This window comes from Dasypus novemcinctus, chromosome 30 (genome assembly GCF_030445035.2).
Source record: "Dasypus novemcinctus isolate mDasNov1 chromosome 30, mDasNov1.1.hap2, whole genome shotgun sequence".
Lineage (NCBI taxonomy): Eukaryota > Metazoa > Chordata > Mammalia > Cingulata > Dasypodidae > Dasypus > Dasypus novemcinctus.
This window is the reverse complement of record NC_080702.1, coordinates 5896428-5906825: the sequence shown is the minus strand read 5'-3', so window position 1 is coordinate 5906825 and position 10398 is coordinate 5896428.

Sequence of the window (10398 nt, the reverse complement as noted above, 5' to 3'; positions counted from 1 at the left end):
AATTCAATGAACAAACTAAAAACAAGAAGAGAAGCAGAACATCGAACAAGTAATTAAAGCTCTCTACACATATATTTGATGAAGTGAAGGAAGAGATTAAGAATATGAAGAAAACACTTGGAGAAAGTACAGAAGAAATTTTAATCATACACAAAAAGATAATGGATAGAATGGTGATGAACAGCACAATTCAAGAAATCAAAAATATACACTCAGCAAACAACAGCAGACACAAAGAGGCAGAGGCAAGAATTAGTGATGTGGAAGACAGTATATCTGAAATCTAACATATAGTAGAACTGATCGATAAAAAGAGAAAAAATCCAGCAGGGACTTAGGGACCTGAATGACAATATAAAACACACAAACATGTGCATTATAGGCATCCCAGAAGGAGAAGAGAAGGGGAAGGGAAGAGAAGGGATGATGGAGGAAATAATGGCTGAAAACGTCCCAAACCTATTGAGGGAGATGGATGTACATGTCCAGGAAGCACAATGCACCCCAATCATTATAAATCCCAACAGGCCTACCCCAAGACATATACTTGTCAAATTATCCAATGCTCAAGACAAAGAGAAAATACTAAAAGCAGCAAGAGAAAAGAGAAAAATCAAATATAAAGGAAGCTCCATCAGATTAAGTGCTGATTTCTCATCTGAAACCATGGAGGCAAGAAGATAGTGGTATGACATAGTGAAGGTACTAAAATAAAAAAATTGTCAACCAAGAATACTCTATCCAGCAAAGTTAGCATTCAAAAATGATGGAGAGTTCAAAATATTCACAGATAAACAGAAACTAAGAGAGTATGCCAACAAGAACCCTGCCCTTCAAGAAATACTAAAGGGAGTTCTGCAGGAAGAAAGAAAAACACAAAAGAAACAGAGTTGGAGTACAGTGTAAGATCAACTAAAAGGATAAAAACAGAAAAAAAAAATATGACAAACACAAATCCAAAGAAAATATGGCTAATATAAGTAATTCCTTGAAATTAATAACACTGAATGTCAATGGATTATACTCCCCTGTCAAGACTCAGACTGGAAGATTGGATAAGGAAATATGACCATCTATATCGTGTCTACAAGAAACACATCTTAGACCCAGAGATTCAAGAAGGTTGAAAATGAGTGGCTGGAAAACAATCTTACAAGCAAACAATAACCAAAAAAGGGCGGGAATAGCTATATTAATATCAGACAAAATAGACTTTAAATTAAAAACAATTGTGAGAGACAGAGATGGACACTACATATTAGTGAAATGGATAATCTTTCAAGAAGAAAGAATAATCATAAACATTTATGCTCCTAAATAGTGTGTCCTCAAATACATGAGGCAAACAGTGGAAAAACTAAGTGAAGGGATAGATGCCTCTACATTTATAGTGGGGGACTTTAATACACCACTATCAACTTTGGACAGAACATCTCAAAAGAGAATCAATAAAGAAACAAAGACTTTGAACAATATATTAGAGAAGCTGGACCTAATAGACATATCAGAACATTACACCCAAATAGAGCAGGATACACATTTTTCTCAGGTGCACATGGATCATTCTCAAAGAGAGACCACATGCTAGGCCACAGAAAAATTCTCAATGAACTCAGGAAGACTGAAATCATACAAAATAATTTCTCTGACCACAGTGGAATGAAGCTGGAAATCTGCAAGTGCCAGAAACCCAGATTTAGCATCAAGATTTGGAAGTTAAACAACACCTCTTAGAAAAACAGTGGGTCAAGGAGGAAATCTCAAAAGAAATAAATAACTACCTTGAAACAAATGAAAATGATAATACCATATATCCAAACTTATGGAATGCAGGAAAAGCAGTACTGAGAGGGAAATTTATAGCCATAAATTCGGACATCAAAAAAGAAGGAGCTAAAATTGAAGAATTCACTGCACACTTGGAGGAATTAGAATTTAAAAAAAAACAACAACTAAACCCAAAGGAAGAAGAAAGAAAGACATAATAAAGATCAGAGCAGAACTAAATGAAGTAGAAAATAAGAAGGCACTTGAAAAAATAAAAAATAAAACCAAGATCTGGTTCTTTGAGAAGATCAATAAAATTGATAAACCCTTAGCAAGACTAACAAAGAAAAAAAGAGAGGAGATGTAAATACTCAAAATAAGAAATGAGAAAGGAGATATCACCACTGACCTCACAGAAATAAAGACTATCATAAGAGGATACTTTGAAAAACTATATTCCAACAAGAAGGACAACTTAGAGGAAATGGACAAATTCCTAGAAAAACATAAGCAGCCTACATTGATGAAAGAAGAAATTGATGATCTCAACAAACCAATCATAAGTAAAGTCATAGAATCAGTCATTAAAAACCTCTCAACTAAGAAGAGCCCTGGGCCAGAAGGCTTCACAGGTTAATTTTACCAAACATTCGGGAAAGCATTAACACCAATCTTCCTCAAATTCTTCCAAAAACCTGAAACAGAAGGAACATTGCCTAACTCATTCTATGATGACATTACTCGAGTATCAAAACCAAACAAAGAGACTGCAAGAAAGGAAAATTACAGACCAATCTCTCTAATGAACATAGTTGTGAAAATCCTCAACAAAGTACTTGCTAATCATATTCAACAACACATTAAATAAATTATACACCATGACCGATTCATTCTGGGTGTGCAAGGAAGGTTCAACATAAGAAAATCAATTAATGTAATATAGCACACAAACAGATTGAAGGAAAAAAATCATATGATCATATATATAGATGCAGAAAAAGCATTGTCAAAATACAGTATCCTTTCTCAATAAAAACACTGCAAAAGGTCAGAATGGAAGGAAACTTTCTGAACATGATAAAGGGTATATGTGAAAAAAACACAGCTAACATCATTTACAATGGTGAAATCCTAAAATCTTTCCCTCTAAGATCAGGAATGAGACAAGGATGCCCACTATTACCCCTTCTATTCAACATATTCTTAGAAGTACTTGCTCGAGCACTGAGACAAGAACCTGACATAAAAGGCATCCAAATTGGAAAGGAAGAAGTCAAAATTTCACTGTTTGCAGATGATATGATCCTATATATAGAAAACCCTGAGAAGTATACAACAAAGCTTCTAGAACTTAAAACAAGTTCAGTAAAATCACTGGTTACAAGATCAATGTGCAAAAATGAGTAGCATTTCTTTACACCAATAATAAGCAATCTGAGGAGGAAATCAAGAAACAAATACCATTTACAATAGTAAATTAAAAAATCAAATACCTAGGAATAAATTTAACTAAAGATGTGAAAGACTTATATACAGAAAACTACACAACACTGTTCAAGGAAATCAAAGAAGACCTAAATAAATGGAAGAATATTCCCTGTTCATAGATGGGAAGACTAAATATTATTAAGACGTCTATCCTACCAAAACTGATCTACAGATTCAATGCAATCCCAATAAAAATCAACACAGCATTCTTTAATGAACTAGAGAAACTATGAAATTTATTTGGAAAGGAAACAGGCCCCCTATGAATAACCAAGACATATTGAAAAAGGAAAAATGAAATTGGAGGAATCACACTACCTGATTTCAAAACATACTACAAAGCTACAGTAGTGAAAACAGCATGGTATTGGCACAAGGATAGACACACTGACCAATGGAATTGAATTGAGAGTTCAGATATAGGTCCTCATATATACAGCCACATGTTATTCTACAAGGCCACCAAACCCTCTCAACTGGGAGAGAATGGCCTCTTTAATAAATGGTGCCTGGAGAACTGGATATCTATAGTAAAAGAATGAAAGAAGATTACCAACCCACATACTTATACAAAATCAACTCAAGATCGATAGAAGACCTAAATATAAGAGACAAGACCATAAAGACCTTGGAAAGCAATGTAGGGAAGCATCTACAGAACCTTGTAATAGGAAACGGCTTTATGAACTTCACACCAAAAGCACAAGCAGCAAAAGAACAAATAGATAAAAGGGACTTCCTCAAAATTAAAGCCTTCTGCACCTCAAGGGAGTTTGCCAAGAAAATGAAAAGAGAGCCTACATAATGGGAGAAAATATTTGTAATCATATATCTGATAGGAGACATATCTTGCATATATAAAGAACTCCTGTATCTTAAAAATAAAAAGACAGACACTTCTCCAAAGAAGATAAAATGGATAAAAAACACTTGAAAAAAATGCTCAAAACCACTAGCTTTTAGGGAAATGCAAATCAAAACAACAATGAGATACCATCTTACTCCCATAAGACTCATAAGACTGGCAGCTATAAAAAAATCAGAAGACTACAGGTGCTGGAGAGGATGTGGAGGAATGGGAACACTATCCACTGCTGGTGTGAATGCAGAAGGATCCAGCAATTCTGGAGGACAGTTTGGCAGTTTCTCAAAAAACTGGCTATAGATTTGCCATATGACCCAGCAATTCCACTGCTGGGTATATATCCAGGAGAACTGAAAACAAGGACACAGACTGATATATGCACACCAATGTTCATAGAAGCACTATTCACTATTGCCAAAGGTTGGAATCAACCCAAATGCCCATCAACAGATGAATGGATAAAGAAAATGTGGTATATACATCCAAAGGAATACTACTCAGCTATAAGAGCAAATACAGTACAAACACATATGATAACATGGATGAATCTTGAGAACCTTACGTTGAGTGAAGCAACCCAGGCATTGAAGGACAAATACTACATGACCTCTCTGATATGAAATAAGTAAACCAAGCTGCCTCAGAGAGCTAGAGATTGGATGATAAGCTTAAAGGAAGTTGGGGGTAGAAGAAGTTTGCGAGCTGACCCCTACATGGGTGAAATCTATGACAAACTGGAGGTAAGTATTTGTATAGGGACAGGATAAAATGAGGGGAGCATAGAGATACCTTTGGGTGGGGCTTTGTGGGCTTGAGGGGGACTAGGGATGGGAGGATGGGTCAGATGGCCCAAGAAATTGGGGGGAGGTAGGGGAGGAACATTTGAACATAGGAAATTGTCAGGCATATGGTTGAAATTATAATGTAGAGAAAACTCTTTCAAAAATATAATAAGGAAGGTTACCTGTTTAAGATGCTTAAGGGGGGGTCATCTGACACAGGGCAAGTTTCTAGGTAATATATGAGAGCTCATTTTTTCATAGTGGGTTTTATCATTGGGTGGAGACCCATACAATGAGAGTGATGGTATACCCACATCCTGGGAAGAAATGATGTTCTCAAACAGAGGGAATTGTATCTCTTGGGAGAACTGGTGGCTCACAATGGGTTAAAACAGTCCAGTGTGTCAAGCCCTCAACATCTCTGAATATGGTCCTTCAAGTAATGAAGACTGATTGTCATGGTGGATCCTGAGGGGAGGGGAAAGAGGTATTGAATAGATGGAATCAGTGTAACTGTAGGGCAATGGAAGTGTTCCACAAGATCATACAGTGATGGTTATAGGACATGATAAATTACACCAAAAATATATAAAAGTCTATAGGCTAAAATGTAAACCATAGTATAAAACATAAGATAACTAAAAACTTATAAAAATTGTATAGCCTAAAATATAAACCATAATGTAAACTGAAATGGAACCAAGTTTGAAAGCTATTGTTTCAATATCTGTGTATCAGTTGCAGCAAATATAATACGAACATGTAAAAAGATCTTTGTTTCAGAAGGGACAAAGGGTTTGATGTTGGATATGTGGGAGTACCATATATTGTATATGTGAACTACTATGATCTAAAACCTATGTGAAGATGAACTTAATAATTAGGGGAAAAAATAAAGGATGTAGACACTGAGGAAGAAATGGAATAAATTGCTTTGCCAAAGTACATACAGGGTAACACCTACAGCAGTGATGAAAGGCAAAATGTCAAAAACAAGCCTTTTTCATTTTTTGAAACCATCACTATATTCCATTTTTAAAACCATCACTATATTTCATTTTACTATTAAAGGAACCTGGCAATATATTAGGCTTCATTTTTAAAGAAGTTTAAAACTACAGAGAGGTTCAACTATGGCAGGGGAGGAACACTGGTGTGGGGTGTTATTGATAGGGGGCACATGGGTGGGAGGGAATTCTCCAGGACATATATACAGGATATATAAAAATGTTTGGATATTTTCATAGTGGTTTCAGTTAAAAACAAACAACTGAGGGAATGCTGAGTTCTTAGCCAAGGGGTCTCTATGACATTCCCCAATGGAACAGCAACAATGCCCCAAGTACAATAAAAACAGATGGTACCAAAAAAAATGAGCCCTTGATACTGATGGCTACAATTACGAGTCTGTGTGCATGAAATATGAACTAGGCCTAGAGCTGCAGGGTGCCTAAGAGTTACCTCCTGAGAGCCTCCATGTTGCTCAAATGTGGCCACTCTTGAAGCCAAAATCAGCATGTAAATGCATTACCTTCCCCCCAGCGTGGGACATGACTCCCAGGGATGAGCCTCCCTGCCACCAAGGGCTTATGATGCACCAGCTGATGATATAACTAGAAAAAGACCTTCAATAAAAGGGTCAACTCAGACCAGCAGAATATCTCAGTCTTCATGTAATATCAGTGTTAAAAACTGCTTTTTAACTTTGGAAAAAAGGGGGAAATGGAAAGGACAAATGAGTTTATATGGCTGTGAGTCTCCAAAAAAGAGTTGGGAGGTCATCAGAGTGGTAACGCTTATGCATGACTCAGCAGAATATCGGAGACAGCCAAAGTATATAAAAACCCAGGTACTGGTTCTCCTGAAGGCTACAGAGACCCACAGGTTCTATGGTCATGGCAGATGACTCGAGTTCAGTGCCATGTCAGTTGGCCCTACTTTGGAGTTTGTGTTCCTGAGTGTGATGGAGTTGGACTCAAAAATGACCTTTCTACACATGCCTCTTCTGTTACTTTTACCAGACCTGTGGTTGGCATTGGCGTTAGTGTATACTCAGGAGACCTGAATCTCTGGACTGTTCATGTGACAGCCAGGCCCTTAGCCTCAGCAGACTTGCAACTCCTACCCTTTGGTTTATTGGACCTACCCTGGCCAGCTAATAGAGAGGTGAAGAAGGTCAACCACCACACCAGGGTGCCAAGAGTGCCTACAACTGCAAGCAGGAGAATTGCATCCATCATCCATGTGGAATATAACCCCCCACTTGATGTAGTGGGGAATGGATATAACCATCCCAGAGTCCACAGGATGGAACAATAGAGTATGGATTAGAGTGGACTCACTGGTGTTTTGCTGTGGAACTATTGTGATTAGTAATGGAAGAAATTATAGCACTGATGTGGAGAAAGTGGCCACGGTAGCTGCAGACAGTAGGGAGAGGGAAGAAGAAATATGATATGGGGGCATTTTCAGGACTTGGAGTAGTCCTGGGTGGTGCTGCAGAGACAGATGCTGGACATTGTTTGTCCTGCCATGGCCCACTGGTTGGACTGAGGGAGAGTGTAGTCTACAATGTAGACCTCTGTCCATGTGGTGCAGCAGTGCTCCAAAATGTATTCACCAGGGGCAATGAATGTACCATGATGATGGAAGAAGTTGTTGATGTGGGAGGAGTGGGGTGACGGGGTTGGGAGTATATGGGAACCTCATATTTATTTTTTGAATGTAACATTTAAAAGAAAATAAAGAAGAAAAAATTGAAGAAAAAAAAGAGAAAGGAATGAAGAAGGAAGTGCATGTGGCTCAAGTGCTTGAGCTCTTGCCTACCACATGGGAAAGCCCAGGTTCAATTCCCCTTGCCTTCTAAAGAAGATGAGCAAGACAGCAAGCTGATGTGGTGGGTTGGCTTGGTGAGCTGACACAAGATGACACAACAAGAGACATAAGGAGGAAAAAACAAGGAGAGATACAACAAAGCAGGTAGTGGAGGTGGCTTAAGCAATTACATGTCTCTCTCCCACATGGGAGGTCCTGGGTTCAGTTTCCAGTGTCTCCTAAAAGGAAGACAAGCACACAAAGAACAGACACACCAAGTGAAAATAAGGCAGGGTGTGGGGGGAGTGAAATAAATAAATTTATCTTTAAAAAAATAAAATGAAGTTCTGATTCATGCAACAGTATGGGTGATCCTTGAACACATCATATTGAGAGGAAAAAGCCAGACATAAAAGGAAAATATTATTATATGACCTAACATATGAAATAATTAGAATATGCAAATTCATAGAGTCAGAATCTAGAATAAACATTACCATGGGTTGTGTTACAGATAGGGAATGGAGTTAATACTTAAATTGTACAGAATTTCTATTTCAGGTAACTGTAAAGTTTTGGTAATGGATGATGGTGATTGTAGCACAACATTTTGAATGTAATTAACAGCATTGAATTATATATGTGAATGTGGTTAATAGGGGAACTTCTAGCTCATATGTATACTATTAGAATAAAAATTAAAAGATAAAATGTAGGACTATACAACACAGTGAATGAATCCTATTTGTAAACAATGGAATATAGTTAATAAATATTAAAATGTTCTTTCAGGAATATAACAAATGTACTGCACTAATGCAAGATGTTAATAATAGGATGATAGAAGGAAACTGTATTTTATATATTTTACACATGATAGTTCTGTAAACATACTTTTCTAACAAATATTATTAATAAAAATATCATGATAGAAAAGAATTCAATGTAACTGTAAACACGATCAATATAAACAACCTAAACTTTCCAGTCAAAGGTAATGATTATCAAATTGAATTAAACAAAATGTGTGGTATTCTATTCCCTAGAGACTTACCTAAAGCAAAAGAAGATTGAAGATAAAAGAATGGAAAACCAGAACAGTCAAATACACATCATTAAAGCACTTGCCTCCCAACAGCCAGAGAGCAGCTCTCTCCTTAAAAAAGAGAGAAATAAAGAAAAATCCTAAGATAAGGTGATCCCTGACTCTTTTGGGGCAAAAGAATTCATAAAGTTTAGGGTGCCTCTTGTTGGTGAAACCAGAGTAGCAATGAGCTCTGAACTTTGTGTCTTAAACTCCACTGAGATCTTTTGGGTCCCTTCAAATGCCTCCTTCACTTTCTGCACAACTGCATTAGCAGCAACTGATTTCTAAAAAATATAAGTAGATGAAAACAAAACAAGGAAAAATATTGCCATAGAGTATCCATCCCTAGATAAACCCCACACACACATTCACCGGCATCTAGTCAGTTAAGAAATTTAATGCCTATTTTCTTTCTTTTGAGAAAAAAAGGAAATTAGTTTCCAAGACTATCAATTAATAGCATCCTTTTATTTACTGTAAGGATGATTTTACCTTCCTTGAAGTTTGTATATTAATTTTACTAATTTATATATGAGGTTTTGAGAAGGAACAAAGGTTGAGTCTTATAATGGAGTCTGTGTCTTAAACAAGTTTGGGGCTACATATTTATGCTTAGAAAATTATCTATACTTTACACCTATAGAAGAAGATCCTTCACTTTATGAGGTATGATAGTGTTTCAATTCATACTTTGAATTGCAAAAATTCTGTTTATAAACTTTCCAAGACCCCACAAACTGCATAAAACAAGGCATCCCTGTATTGCTGTCTTGAGGCTGTCCAACTCTCAGCTTTAAGAATCCTTATTTAGACCGTTCCCTGCACTGAACTGGACCTACCAGCTGTCAGATTGCAGAGCCAGCTCTAACAGGAAGTTACACACCATGGGCAACTGCTTTAGGGGCCAGCGACCTCCTAGCACTTGAACAGCTCAATGGGCCCCAGCAGCGAGGCCAGGCAGAGCTCACCTCCACTGAGTCAGACGGAGTTTCTGTGTGTGCTGAACGCCACTGCTTCACCTTCCATGGGATTCTTATTTATTCCTAAACAGCTATGGAGAAGTTTTAAGAAGAGAGCACCAATCACCTATGAGTAAAAATACCCTTAAAACAAAAGTCTCTGCTTGGCATAGTATTTATTTTTAAACCCCAGCCAGTGTCCTACTTAGTCAATCAAAATTCTACACAACAAAATTTCAGGGCAACAAAGGCATTTGGATGTTCCCTTGGAGTTTACAACCCTATTTGGCCGCATGTATTCACTATACATGAACTGAAGCTTAAACATATTATAATATGAAAAACAGGTGCTTTTAAGGGGGACAATGGCTTGCTTAACTCACTGGTTCAGTGGAGGGAATTTAGTCTTCAAAGAATGTTTTGAAGTTCTTGAATTTAAAACAATTTTTTCTGATTCATCTTTTGTTTAATTAGAGAAAAGAAAGGGAAGTAATGTTTATTGAACAACCCATATTTGCCAAGGTCTGTTAGCCACTTAACATTCATTTCTACATTTAAATAAATGTCCCCAACCTTATGAAGGAGGTATTAGTCTCATTTTCCAAATGAAGAAACTGAGGCTCAGAAGGTTTAAGT